The 13,735-nt window shown below is 44.2% G+C and overlaps 1 long non-coding RNA gene across 1 annotated transcript; it reads left to right on the top strand.

Annotated features, from left to right (window-relative positions):
- Positions 1 to 1,314: 1,314 nt before the first annotated feature.
- Positions 1,315 to 12,214, top strand: LOC127469196 (uncharacterized). The gene is made up of 4 exons (XR_007903894.1): positions 1,315 to 1,417; positions 4,731 to 4,887; positions 5,870 to 6,193; positions 12,004 to 12,214. It is a non-coding gene; the product is annotated as an uncharacterized LOC127469196 (long non-coding RNA).
- The last annotated feature ends 1,521 nt before the right edge of the window (positions 12,215 to 13,735 follow it).

The following is a 13,735-nucleotide window of genomic DNA, read 5'->3' as shown; positions in this document are numbered from 1 at the left end:
TGGCATGGGACCTCCCCACTTTGAAAGAATCTGGAGTGACTAAAAATCCCTTGGCAAAGCTCTGTCTTTCTCAGAGGTGGGATTCATCTCAGCTGACTGTAGAAGTGTGAAAGTCACACAATGATCCAAACTAATCATCCTTCCTCTTCTCACAGGGCATAAGAAGCAACACGCATCTCACACACACATATATATGTATATACATATATCTATATATATGCATACATATACATACATACATATATATATATATTCAGTGGGACAAATCTCTTGCTGGAAGTGCCCACCTCTTTTACTGAGCATAGTGGGAATTTGGGAGTTTTGGTTATCAATAGCTGTCTACCTTAGAGAAGATGAGCACTAAATTGTATGACTTGCCCTGGAGAACAGGCTTACTTTTGGTCCTTTGGAGCCACAGAGGAGGTGCTTGATGGCTTACACTGGCTATGCAGTAACATACAAATTCTTTCTCTGACTCACAGGTTCTAGTGCAGTTTCTTGGCTGTTGGCAACCTCATTAAAAACCCTGACGAATGCAATGATACAGCCCCTGAATTATTCTCACTTCCACCAATTTTGTTTGAGAACATGGCAATATTCTCCCCGTATTTTACAGTTTAACGTAATGCTGATAAATGATATGACAATGATAAATTTTCATTTTATTTAAAGCTGTTTATCATCCATATCTATTATAGAAAGTCATCAATTATGCAAAAAGCGTGAATGTTTAAAGAGCCTCTAAAGTGTCTCTATTTATGGATTGTATGTGTGTATTCTTTACTTCTTACACTGGAGACTCCTCCATTAAGTATCATTTCGCACAAAGAGCCTGAAAAATGAAACTTGACAGGGGGATCTTAGACAAGCTGGAGGCTTGTCACAAAATGTGGCGGAGCCATAAAAATTTCACGTCTTGGGAGAATCCTTCAACACTTGAAGCTGGGTCCTAATCAGAGAACCAGTGGACTAGATGGATGCAGTGTATCTCGGATCAAAAGCCATGCTCTATGGCTCACCTGAAGTCACCTTCCATAGCTTAGCCAGGGCTTCTCAATAGAAGGGGAAATAATTAGGTCCTTCATGAACTCTCATTAGCGGAGGGGTCCACACTGCTCACAGCCCAGAGATTTCTCCAGTCTGTGGTCTGTTGTAAAAGCCAAAGGAGCAGCATCCCAGCAACTGGCATGTGTGTGGACCATGCTGCAGAGACTTGTGGCTTGCAGAGGTCTGCTCTTGCTCTGGAGCAAGGGAACCAGATGGATGAAATGGCTGAGATGTCATAAGTGGGGCAGCTATTGCTCATCTCTGAGTTTGCACAGCAACCTCTTTGCTATGGAGGGACAGATTCTGCTCACAGGGCAGTGTCTTTGGAGCCACCTTGCACTAACAGCAGTGTAATTGGCAGCTTGTTTTGGTATGTGCATTAAATCACAGTAACAGGGAGGTTTTACAGCAAGGAATACAGGTCAGGGAGCGAATACCAAACAGAGACCCTTTAAAGTAGCTGAAGATGTTGGCATCTTGGATCTTTTCTTTCTTTCCTTTCAAGACAGTGGGATGACAAAAAAAAAAAAAAAAAAAAAGAGTTAAAGTAAGGAAATTAGATCACAAAAAGCAAATTAACTAAACAACACCATCCTGGCCTGATGCTGATCTTGCACATGGTGTGCCAGTAAATCCCAAGTAACCCAGCACACATCTGGGCGTTTCTGGGGCGGCTCTGTCTATTCAGGCCTGCCAGGGTGTTGGAGGGGGCCCGCAGCTGCCAGAGCTCTTCGGTAGCGTGTGACAGGAAAGGGAGAGCTTTCTCACACATCTGACACAAGAGGTCGATTGTGGGGATTGCTGACGGGTGACCTCCCTGTGCCACCGGTGCTGGGGCTGCGGGCTCCTCTGGCACAGGCACCCACCAGGAGACCTTCTGCTCTTGCATTACAATGCCCATAGCATTGTAAGTGTCCTGTAGTTGCCAAAGACTTAGATACTTAAACATCTCCCTGAAGTAATTAGTTGTGTTTTTAAATTACTTACAACGTATTTAGTGCTGTAGGGGATGTGTCAGGTTGTGGCAGAGAAGGGAGCAGAAAGCCTGTGGAGTGGGAAGTATGGTGGCATCAGCTATTTTTAAACATGCCATGCAAGGTCACCTCCACAGTATCCCTGCACGCGGCGCTGGTGTCTCCCGCCCGCCTGCCCTTCACAGCACATGGTGATCTTTGCCGTGAAATCTTTAATTTTCTTTCATTCTTCATTTCTATTCTTTGTTGCCATCAGGAGATGTCCTTGACAGTGCCATGCAACTTTAAGCCAAGTAGGCAATAATACAACGGTGGACTTGCAGCCATCATGCCTTTTATTGAGTGCATTAAAGGCCTGGGATCAAAGGCTGGTTACTTCCAGCTCTAGTAGAGTTGCAGTGGCACATTAGTAGGACTTTTTTTTCTCCCTACCAGTTCAAACAGCTACACAACTTTCCATTCAGCTTCTATTTTTTCCTTAGGTTCAGGGCATGAGGATGAATGGCCTCTGAATCCTGGCTTCTCCCATGGCAGACACTGCCTCTCACTGCCAATCTGCCTGTCACAGAGCTTGTTGTGGATCTTGTACCCAGTGCTCTGACAGTTAGGCTGGTCCAGAACATCACTGCTCTACCAGAGAGAAACCTTTTGCTTTACAGCCATGAGCAAAACCAGTTTCTCTTGTGCCATACAGAGAAATGTTATTTTCTTTTGGTAACTCTCTCCTATACATGCTGATGAAGGGAGAGAGGTTCCCTCAAGAACTTCTCCATGGCCCTCCCAGTACCTATTTGTGCATGTCAGCATCTCTGTTTTTTGCCTCCTCTGCTAGACACACTTCCCAGTGCATCCTGGGATTGTGCTTGTCTTTCCATGACAGCATCCCATTGGTGCCCAAAATAATTAACTACCAGCATGTCCTTTTCCCCTTCAGCCAGTTCCAGATGAGTTCACAGTTCACAGTGTCAGTTCTTGCTGTTAATCCATAAACTATAACCTTTACATCGGGTACTGTTCAACATAATTAGATTTCTATTACATGGTGTTTTTCCTGCAGTTAAACAAGACTTGCTTTACTTCAACAGCCAGCCCCAGGTGAGGTTTAATTGTAACCTTGGTGTTAAAGCTCTTGTGCTTGCACACCATTCTCTCAAAGCCTCCAGTCCACCACACCACAGCCTGCACTTATCTTGACGTGACACGTTAGCAATCATCCATAGCTCTCTGGCAGCGAGACCCAGACTTGCCCTGCAGGATGTCAGCCCTCTCCCAAGGATCAGCTCTTTTCATGAAGAGAAGAATAAAACCAGGATGGCTCTTAGTCAGGTCACCCTGACTGCAGCATAAACACACTACCTGCTCTGGTGCAAGCTGGAGTGGAAAACAAAGGCACAATAGACCAAACAAGGTCATTAACAACAATTTGATCCAATTATATATCTACAACCAAGGTTCTATGTTTGATGATTTTTATTTTGTGCTGGGAGGGAGGGAAAACAACCTTGCACATAATGGAGCGGTGCTGGGTACTGGAAGGTGTCTCCTCTCACATAAAGCAGCAGTAAAGCCTCCTCAATCCACCTATACCTTGGTTGAGTGTTCATTTACCCCTGCTCTCACCACTGCTATTCACTGTGGTTAAAAAATGTTGGTATGCAGGAAAAGTTTCCTCCTACAGTGAGAGGGCTGTGGCCACCCCCCCTGCCTGAGCCCAGTGGCCGCTTTTACACCACAAGAGCATGACAGTAAGAGAAATGCCTGGGGAAGTGAATCAATAGTGGCACGCTGGCCAGCTGCAGGGTGAGGATGGGGTAAATTGCTGGAAGAAACTTTCCCAGCCACCGGAGGAGTTGGGAGAACAATGCGGAGAAGAGGATGTGAGGCACTTCCCGCCACTGGCCAGCCCCGCGCCAAGGAGTGCCGCAGCCTCCAGTGCTATCTTTGTACCCTTGTCATCGTCTGGAGGCGGCTTTTGCTGTTTGCTGTGGGTTTCTATACTCTTGTTTCTTTCAGTTCTCTCTCAGAGATCTAACTGTCTCTGCAAAACAAGGGGACTGTTTTCCCCAGCCTTTCTGGCTGACATCCACTCAGCCCATCCGAGGCAGGTCTCTGGGCCAGACTGGGAGTGTGCTGGTTCCTCTCTAAGATCTGGCTGCTAGAGCAGCGCAGATGCTTTTTTTCTCTTCTCATCCCTCTTTCCCTCCTTCTATCCCTGAGAGACGGAGATAGTGGATGTCTTGTTTGTTCTGCTTTCCCATCACATTTGTCTATTACCAGCCACTTGAATCTCTGTCTACATCCTGCAGAGCTGCTTCTCTCTACAGTATTCAAGTGCCTTTTGCAAGGGGAAAAAAAAAAACCTCACAAAAGACAACCCCAAACAACCCAGCCCTGTGATTTTCCTCCCTGCTCTCAGGAAACAGGTTTGTTTGTTTTTTAATGAATGCAAAAGAATGCAGATAGCGGTGAGGAAAAGCTTGGGCAATGAGTTCGGCACTTCTTTATTTAGGCTTCTCCATGTATATCAGCTGAGCCCAGCAGGCAACAAAGCAAGAGCTGGATGTTATTTCAGGAAAAATCTGGTCTTTCATGCTTGAGACAGAGTAGTGTCCCTGGAGGGCAACCCTGGGCTCCTATAGTGCATGGATGATTTGGACAGAAAATGGTCAAGGAATTTCAGCAATGCTGCTTTTCTTCTCTGTCTTCCAGGCTCTTTGTAGCAGGTGTCCCCAGGGCTGCCCACTGCCACTGAGACAGGTCGGAAGGACTTTGCACTTACAGCTTAGCCTGGCCTGGTATTTCCCACTGCTCCAGTGCTGGACACTTATGGCTGCACAGGACCAGAGACACAACAGGCACATCCATGGTACATTGTGAGAGATAGATGGTGCATGGCAGTGGTGGGGACTCTGCCACTTACACCATGTGGGCAAGGCAGCTGTGCTAGGTGGCATTGGCAGAACATTAATAACAGGTTCATTCCAGCTGTGTGCTTCTTGGAAACAATGGGCTGAAATCACAGTCACGCTGATGTCCACACCAAAAAGAAAAAAAATCCTAAAGTGATGTGACAGATAAAGCACAACATTTCTCTTGACTTACTGCTCCATGCTAGTTAGTTTTAGGTGTTTCTGCCTTACTGAAAGTTAAATTTCAGTCTTGAAGCTTCATTTCAGCATGAAAAGTAGAAGTGCATTACACAGAGCAATCTGCTTAGACTTATAATTTAAACAGCATATATATTTTGACCATGGCTCTTTGCTGAATTCAGCACAGATTCAGGCTTGGTCAGACTGCAATTGCATTTTTCCATGCATAAAATGTTCATTGGACTTTTTTACCTGGCTTTAGCCATGATATTGTGTGAATCACATCTTTGGAATACTTCAGTAGTTAAAGGCATATCTGTTCATTGGGATCCAAGCAGCTCTAAGATAGGTCACCTCTAGTTACAAGCCTGATATTCATTTTCCCATGGTGAGCATATTTCTTCTTTAGTCATATGGGATTTTTGCTTCTTTCAAAGTATGTCTTTTGTAGCAGATTTTAATGTAGATTTTTATGCAAGAATGTATTACTAGGTTGTTTTCTATTGATGCAGAGAAATCTTTTATGCAATTTGCATCCCATTAACAGCTTCATAAGAGACGATCCTGATTCTAATGGCTCTGCACAATAAGCCAATAAAGCCAAATATGGAAAGGATTATGGAGTGTGTTGCTGTCATACCCACAAAATGGTTCATATGTTCAAAAGAGAGGTATCAACTCATCTGACACCTAAGGTTAGTTCTAAGAGTTACTACTACTGATATTTTTCAGCAGTGCTTTGTCTTTTATCTCCTGTAGGTTGCCTTCTCAATTTTCTTGCTCTGGAAGCAGAAACAGAAGAGGAGCTCCAGCCTGCAGCCTTGCATGTGGGCATCCTACGCAGCCTGACGGGTGGAAAATGCTGCCGGATTCCAAAACAACACAGTGCTGTTACATCATTTCTCTAGTGCTGGAATAACAACAGAGGCTGCCTTAGGGCAGGTATAGGTGCTAGCCGGTGTCCCTGCCACCATCACCTTCCTGAAGGCGTATTTACACCCTATGCTTTCTCTGTAGGAAAGGCCAGGTGTCTGTGCTGAGCCTCTCAGACCTGCTGCCCATCTTTGATGCTGCTGGCACAAGGTAGGATGGTGGACAGGCTTACCAGCTGTGGAGGATGAATAACTCTCTCCCCCAGCATCCAAGTTTCAATTCTTAGCCTTGGGGGGAGTTTATCGGGTTTTGTAAACAGGATATTGGAAGTGAAGAGCAGATGTTAGAAGCCAGCCTCCCACCACCTGAGACCCTACAGCCATGCAGAGGGATGCAAGGGGATGCCCACATGGGGAAACAGTCCCAAGCTGTGGAGAGGTTTCTGTTCCCACCACTCAGGGAGCACATTTTTACAGTGTTTTTATATAAAACTACTGCTGTGAGGAATGAGGTGGCAGAAGAATGAAACTGGTAGAAAGGTAGCTCTGAGGAGAGAGGGAGTGTGGTGTGAAAGGTAAAGCTGTAGTCCAGAGCATGGTGGGATCTGCCCACAGCTGACTTTTCTCTCTGTCCACCAGATCCTTCCTTGTCTCCTCCTGCCTCATCCGGGGACAGCACTCACAAGTCAGCTCCCTTGTACCCTCTCTTATCCTGCAGGACACAGCCTGAAGTTCTCATATAAAAACAAGTAATTGTCCAGGTTCCTGGGAAATACATGGAAGGGTACTTGTTTGAACTGTGGCAATGCCCATACCACATTCCCTCCCGTGCACATGTGATGCTCTATGTGTTTTTAACTAGCTGAAGGTTTTCACAGACTCATTCCCTAATAGAGAGACTTTATAACAAAACAAACAGCACTCAAAAAAGTATTTTACCTTCTTTAGTCATGTTTGTATATGCTCTTCTGTTTTAATTGTTCAGCCATTATGGGGCTTCAGCATGTTTTGTTTGTATATTGTGGCCTGTGTTTTCAGCTTCATGGTTATCAATATTGTCTTTATGCCTCCACTTGATTTAGAGCAGCATTTTCAGAGTCGTGGCCCATTCACAGTGTTTTTCCTTTAACTTCACTAAGCCGCTGTTGCTGCCATCCACCTTTGAGACAGCAGCACCATGACCTGAGGACTTTTCCAGTTGTTGCAAAGCACTGAACAGGCATGGTTCCTCTTCCTGAGACCCACAGGGTACACTGACTGGGCCTGGCAGTGGCAGGAACTGGATACCAGCTTCAGATCTGCATTAGGAGCTGAGTCGGCCCAGTTTTGACATGTTCTGATTCACGATCTGGTATCTTCTGACCTCTTGTCTCCACATGGCACGACTTTGAGCTCACCACGTGCCCCTGATGGGTGCACCGCTGGCTGCTTTGGGGTAGGCCCAGGCTTGGGAGGGTTCTCAGACGTGGACCAGCCTGAGGAGATGGTCTGTCACCTCCCAGGGTGTAGGATGTCTGGAAACTGGGTCTGCTCCCCTAAAAATGCAATTTTCTTTGCCACAGCATTTTGCACTAGCCCAAGCTTTTGTGTTTCTTAAAGTTCTAGCATCTGTAGGGTGTAACTTTATCAAAGACTAAAAAAGACAGTTCAACCAGCTTCAATATGACCCTCCCTTGTTTTCTTTTCCCTTTCTCTCAGCCTTTGAATTTTCCTTTCTTCTGGACTGTATATTTTATCCTTTATCTTTTTTCCTCTACAGCTCTATTATGGTGATACCTAGCAAAGACCAGGACCCTATTAGACACAGACAACAAAGACAGTTTTCAAAGAACCTGGCTATAAAATGCCTTTTTTGGAAGTTTCTGCTTTCAGTTACTTTTTTCTCTACTTTGTTTCCCATCCTTTTTTCTGGATATTTCCTTCCTTCCTTCCTTCCATCCATCCATCATAGGAGTATGGGAATAAGGAGCTGGGAGGAGTAACATCACTGAAGTATTTCTTTTCTTCCCCATCTACTGCTCTGTGTAGCAGCCAGAGAGGAATACAGAAGCCTGTCCTGGAAAGGTTTCGGTGGAGCAGTCAGTGAGTTGAAGGGCTGGCTGCTCTTGCTTTCCAATGGGAAAAGGAGGTGGCCTAGCTGCAAGGCAGCAAGTGACCTATACAGGGGGCATTACATTTCCAGATCCCAAGACCTCATCTACCAAATGTGGCCCAGCTGTGCCCCTGGCAAGGTCAGTGTGAAGAGCAGGCACCCACATGGCTGTGTGATGGCCCTGCTTTGCCCGGCAGAGTTAGCTACCTCAAATGCCAAGTTAGCAGGCAGAGAGCTAGCATTCATCCTTAGAAGCTCCTCCAGCACTGGGCAGCATCCTTAATCAACATGTCTTTGAGGCCCTTGATAAAGAATACAGCAAAATTATTATTTTCATGGCAGCTAACATACAGTTTTCGAAACACTCAGGATTGTTTCGGTTTATGCTTCAGACCACAACACTTACAAGACAAATGCTATGCTCCTTGGTGCAGCTTCCTTTAGCTATGATTTTATTTCTTTAGGGCTAAATTTTGTTTTAGCCCTAATTAAAATTTTATTTCTGCCAATCCTCTATAATATTTTCCACCATGGCATGGCAATGCCTGCACTGGCACTGAAGGCTTTTTTATTTGCTGGATGCAATTAGGGTTAACATGCACACACAGACAGGGTCGGAACTTCTGGGTTGGCTTTCTTGGGGGATTTCAGGCAGGTTATGTGGGTTTTCTCATTTAGGACTTTGGTTGTGTGCAGATGCCTTCAGGCTTTGGGGAGCAGACAGCTGCAGGACTCCTTTTGGTTAAAAGACAAGCTAATGGGCCCAAGCATACAGCAGTGGCTTTGAGAGGTTACACAGAACCAGAGAACCATAGGATGGTTTGGGTTGGAAGTGACCTGAATGATCATTCAGTTCCAACACCTTCCACTAGACCAGGCTGTTCAGATGCCTATTTGTAGTGTCACTTCCTATCACACTTGCAATGGAGGCAAATGTTTGCACTGTGATAACATTTCTTCTGCTAGAGCTTTCTGTTTGGGGATGCTGCAACATTTTCTGCAGGGCATATCGCCCTATGTTGGGGTTGTGTGAAATCTCATCTAAAAGAATTATGGCTAGGCAATGTTTTATATATTTGACATATATAACAACGCATATTGCATCACGGAACTTAGTGCATGATAATATCCAAGGTGTAAGTTCAAGGGATTCAGCCTGCAGCAGCCAGCCAGTGCTACAACCCCCACTCTTAGACAACTTTTGGGTGTTTAAAGTCAGGAGGCACCATTTTAGCCACCTATTCTGCTGTACCCGTAGGAGACTGGGTCGTGAGAAGACAGAAATTAATAATCTGGTGAAAGGAGAAAGGAAATGTCTCTGGGTGAAAGATAGGATTCGAGTGAGGACTACCAGAGCTGCTGTTTTGTATTTGACTTGAGCTGAGCAGTAGTTTTCCTTTCCGGTGTCAAGTGCTAGGCTTTGTAGGCAGCCAGGCGAATGTATGGCATGGATTTCAGGTGATGAAGTGTAGAAGTCTAAGATGGCAAATTAAAAGTCCTGGGAAGAGATCAAGGCCAGAGGGGGAAGAGCCTTGAGGGTAAGTCATATGAGTAGTGGCTGAGGTCATTTGGTCTGTTCAGTCTGGAGAAGAAGAGACTGAGGGGAGACCTCATTGCAATCTGCAATTTCCTCGTGAGGGGAAGAAGAGGGACAGGCACTGATCTCTTCTCCGTTGTGATCAGTGACAGGACCTGAGGGAACAGCCTGAAGTTGTGTCAGGGGAAGTTTAGGTTGGATATTAGTTTTAGACTATTGAGCCTTTCCCACCCGGCACCTTTTCAGGACCATTGCTGTAGCCCTCCTTTGCGCTTTCTGCAATCAGCTCAGTCTCCCTGAACTTCAGTGGCCAAAACTGCACAGATGACACTTCAAATGAAGCCTTGACAGCATAGACAACAGGGGAAGAATGGTTTCCTGTTTGTCACAAGCTGCGCTTCTGTTTGTACACCTCATTAGAGCACTTTCATTTTTTACTGCAGCATGACCATGCTCATTCATGTTGAGCTGACATCCCTAGACCTCCTGCAGAACTGCTGCTGTGCTAGTTGTTCCCCAGTTGGTCTTGCAGTCCTTGATGATGTCTACAAAACCCCAGAGCTCCACTTTGTCTATTCTGAATGGCGCTTCTCTTCCCACCCCTCTTTCTCATTTGTCGAGATTGTTTTGTATTCCCCTCCTGTTCTCCAAAGTGTTTGTTCTTCATAGTGTCCTGTGCTAATTTAATAAGTGTTCCCTACTCTTGTGTTTTTTTCCAAAGATATTAATGACAATACTGTGCACTGCCAGACATAAAACAGATGGCTTCAGACTTCATTTGATATGTACTGCCTGTTTGACAGTGAAGCATTTATAACTGCTCTTAGTCTGGTTTTCCAAGCAGCTGTACACTCCTCTAATAGCAGTATCTTTTAAGGTGTGTTTCTTTGCTTGGTTTATGAAAGTGTCAGGTAAGACAAAGGCAAAAACTGCATTAAAATCAAGATCTAAGACCTACTGTAAAAGGAAATTAGATTGATTTGATGTGATTTGCTCTTGTCAAATCAATGCTTGCTGTTCTTCATCTGCTTGTTGTCTTCTAGGTGCTGGAAAATAGTTTATTAAATTATCACTTCCAGTATTTTTCCAGGAATTGATATTAATCTGCCTGATCTCCAATTCCTGGCTTCTTCTTTACATCCTCCCCTTTCGTGATAGGTGCTAGATTTGCCTTTCCAAGTGTGCAGAAACACATGCCCCCCATCCCTGACTTCTGTGCTGATGATGCCAAATGGGCTTCAGCTGTTTTACCCAGTATGGCAGAAGACTTTCAGGCCTTGTCAGTTGGAATATAGCTGAGTTATTTAGACACTGTCTGACTGTTTTGTTCTTTCTTGCTGCCAGTATTCTTGCCCTCTGACTGGGTATGCTTGTTGTGTTAAATGGAGCACTTTTGAGCAAAGACTGAAAGAAAAAAGTATCAAACAAAAAGCATGTTTGACATCATCACTCAGTATCTCCTGTTTGTGAAACTCAGGTCTTTCTTTAGCTCTCCCGTTGCTACTAGTGCATGCACTTCACACCCACTCTTTGTTGCATCACATCTTCATGTTGTTCTTCCATGCTTATGCTATTCTTTTATACTTAGTAGCCTGACCTAGTTCTACTTTCTGTGTGCTTCCTCTGCACTTCTGCAGCTAATGAAGAGTTCATGATTTAGCCAGTTGATACCTTACTAGCTTCCCTTTGTACTTGCGCTGTGTTGTCTCAGTACCAAGAAGCTCACAGTAGTTCTGTGCCTTTCATATAACTTCCTTAGGGCACTGCCAACTTCCAAAATGTCCTTTCTGCCTAGGATTTGTACCTCTGGGCTTGTGTGTACTAACACTGTGAGTTAGCTAAAGTCTGTCTCAAAGCTCACTGTTTTGTCTTTGTTTTCTTTTTTTCCCTTTGCCTCCTTTTCTAGAAATTATGACTTCTAATACTTCAAGATCACTCTCACATCAGTTGCTTGTCACCATCACCTGCAAAAACAGTTCCCCTGTATTAATCAGAATAAAATTTTTTAGAGTAGCTGGCCAGGAAGAAGCTAGAGAGATGGCAGCTGCTGTCAGTTCAGGGAAGGGCATAGACTGAGTACCAGAATAGAGCCAGACAGAGAAGCCCCTGCATATTTAGCACTTAATGGTGTCAGTAAAAGTTATAATTACCTACCTATGAACTTGTCATTAGTTTCCAGGAAGTGTAGCTAATGGTGGTGCAAATATTTGTGTTATTTGAGTAAAACATGAACAATGAAAGCATGTTATTAAAATACTTTCTCAGTTCTGTTTGTCTGTCTTAGGACTTTTTAATAATTGTACAAATACAATAAGAGGGCTGAGGCCTTATTACCATAGAGTTAGTCTTTATTAAATTATTCATTGACATTAAATTGTGTTTTCAAACACAGAGATTTGGGGCCAAGCAGAGCTGTTTTGTCTTCATTGAGCCAGACCCTCCAGCTTCTCGACAGCCAACCAAGATGCACCTGGCCTTCAAGACCATATGAAACTTTTCCAGCCAGCTTTTTCCAGTGCACAGTGTGCGCTGTTCCTGGTAACATCTCACTCCAGCTACATTATCCCTAGAAGAGCTTTCTTGTGCAAAACTCCAAGCCAAAAGTCGCTTTCTGGGAGCTGCTCTCTTCTTTGCAGCACATCCCACACAAGCTGACTTTCCTCCTCCTGTGGCTGTTTTTAGGTGAACGTCCCTGTGCTGTTCTGGAAAAGCTCCCCTGAGCGGAGTGAAGGCAAGTTGGCTTTTGGCTGCTATCTGTGGCTCTGGCATGTTCCTGCCGGTATCCCTTTAGGTACTGAGAGATTCACCAGGAGGATATCTGGTAACTCTGCTGCAAGTTATTTTAATAACATTATTGATTTCATTACTTCACTGTAGTTTTGCTTCACTACATCAAATCTTGGCACTAAGGTAAAGCAGCAGCTAGTTAATTCAGTATAAATTATGCTTCTTTATGGGGCATCCAGAAGTAAAGAGAGCTCCCAAAGCTCCCATGGATATCTGCCCAGAGACTGGGATGGTTGCTAAAGGAGCTGTTGACTTTACCTTTCCAAACAACCACATGAGCACAGCTTTATAACTGATTCCTCTTTACATAATTGTGTAAAAAGAAAACACTCTTCCACTATTGTAGAAGAGCTATGATGATGCATCAATAGCTGGTATTCTTGCAGGTAATCTGATTTCTGTTCTCTATCTTGCAATTGTTGATCTGATGTGTCCTCTGATGGTTGCTCTTTGAATCATAGGAAGCTCCTTGGGAAAGTGCAGAGACCTTCAGACCTCAAGGAGAATAAAGTGGTCACAGGTGGTTGACTGGGTGAGCCATGGCAGTAATGCTGCATAGTCTCCTACTCATATGAGTCTCAGAAAACCATTTTCTCTTTAAAAAGAAAAAAACAAATCTACAAAATGCTGCCACAGTACATTATTCTTTTACGGTCTAATTCAGAATCAATTGTCATGAGTTGGAGAACGTTCCTGCTCATACTCTTGGACTTTGGATCAGATCTTAAAATGCTTTAAAAAAGCTGTGAAAAAAAAGATGGGAAGATTTGAAAGGCTTCCCCATAAATACATAGATGGGTAATGTATTTTTTTTTTCTAACATACCTAGAGGCTTAGACAACTGGCATATTTACATCAACATATTCTGGTTAAAAGAAATCACATTACTGGCAAGCAGAGGACCCCCTAAACCTATAGCTCATTTTCCCTGAAGTAAAATCAAAAGTAGCAGTGTCAGCTCATCATTTCTTAAAACAAAACATCTATTAAAAGTAACTCACCTGAGGGAAAAGCATGTTGTAACAGACGGGTTTTCCACTGCTCCTCTGAGAACACCCAGTGGCCAAAACCCTGGCACCTAGACCCCACTGCTCAGATCTCCTGCTGATTTTGCAGGAGAGGACTGAAAGACACATGACAATCCCAAGACTCATCCGCCTATAACACATTCGCAGAAGTAGCTGGAAGGACAATTTACCCTACCTCTTCCCTACTGCTTTTTTATTCCAATAATTCTGTTCATGTCCATCCTGAAGAATTAGTTCACCAAAGAGCTGACCTTGTAGGAAACTGAAGCATGCTGGAGAGAAAATAAGCCCTAGTTATTAATGTAAAAA

The sequence above is a fragment of the Manacus candei genome, unplaced genomic scaffold (genome assembly GCF_025592945.1).
Source record: "Manacus candei isolate 608988 ecotype Guabito, Panama unplaced genomic scaffold, ASM2559294v1 h1tg000017l, whole genome shotgun sequence".
NCBI lineage: Eukaryota > Metazoa > Chordata > Aves > Passeriformes > Pipridae > Manacus > Manacus candei.
Note: the sequence above shows the minus strand (reverse complement) of the source record. Positions and strands in the feature narration are given on the sequence as shown.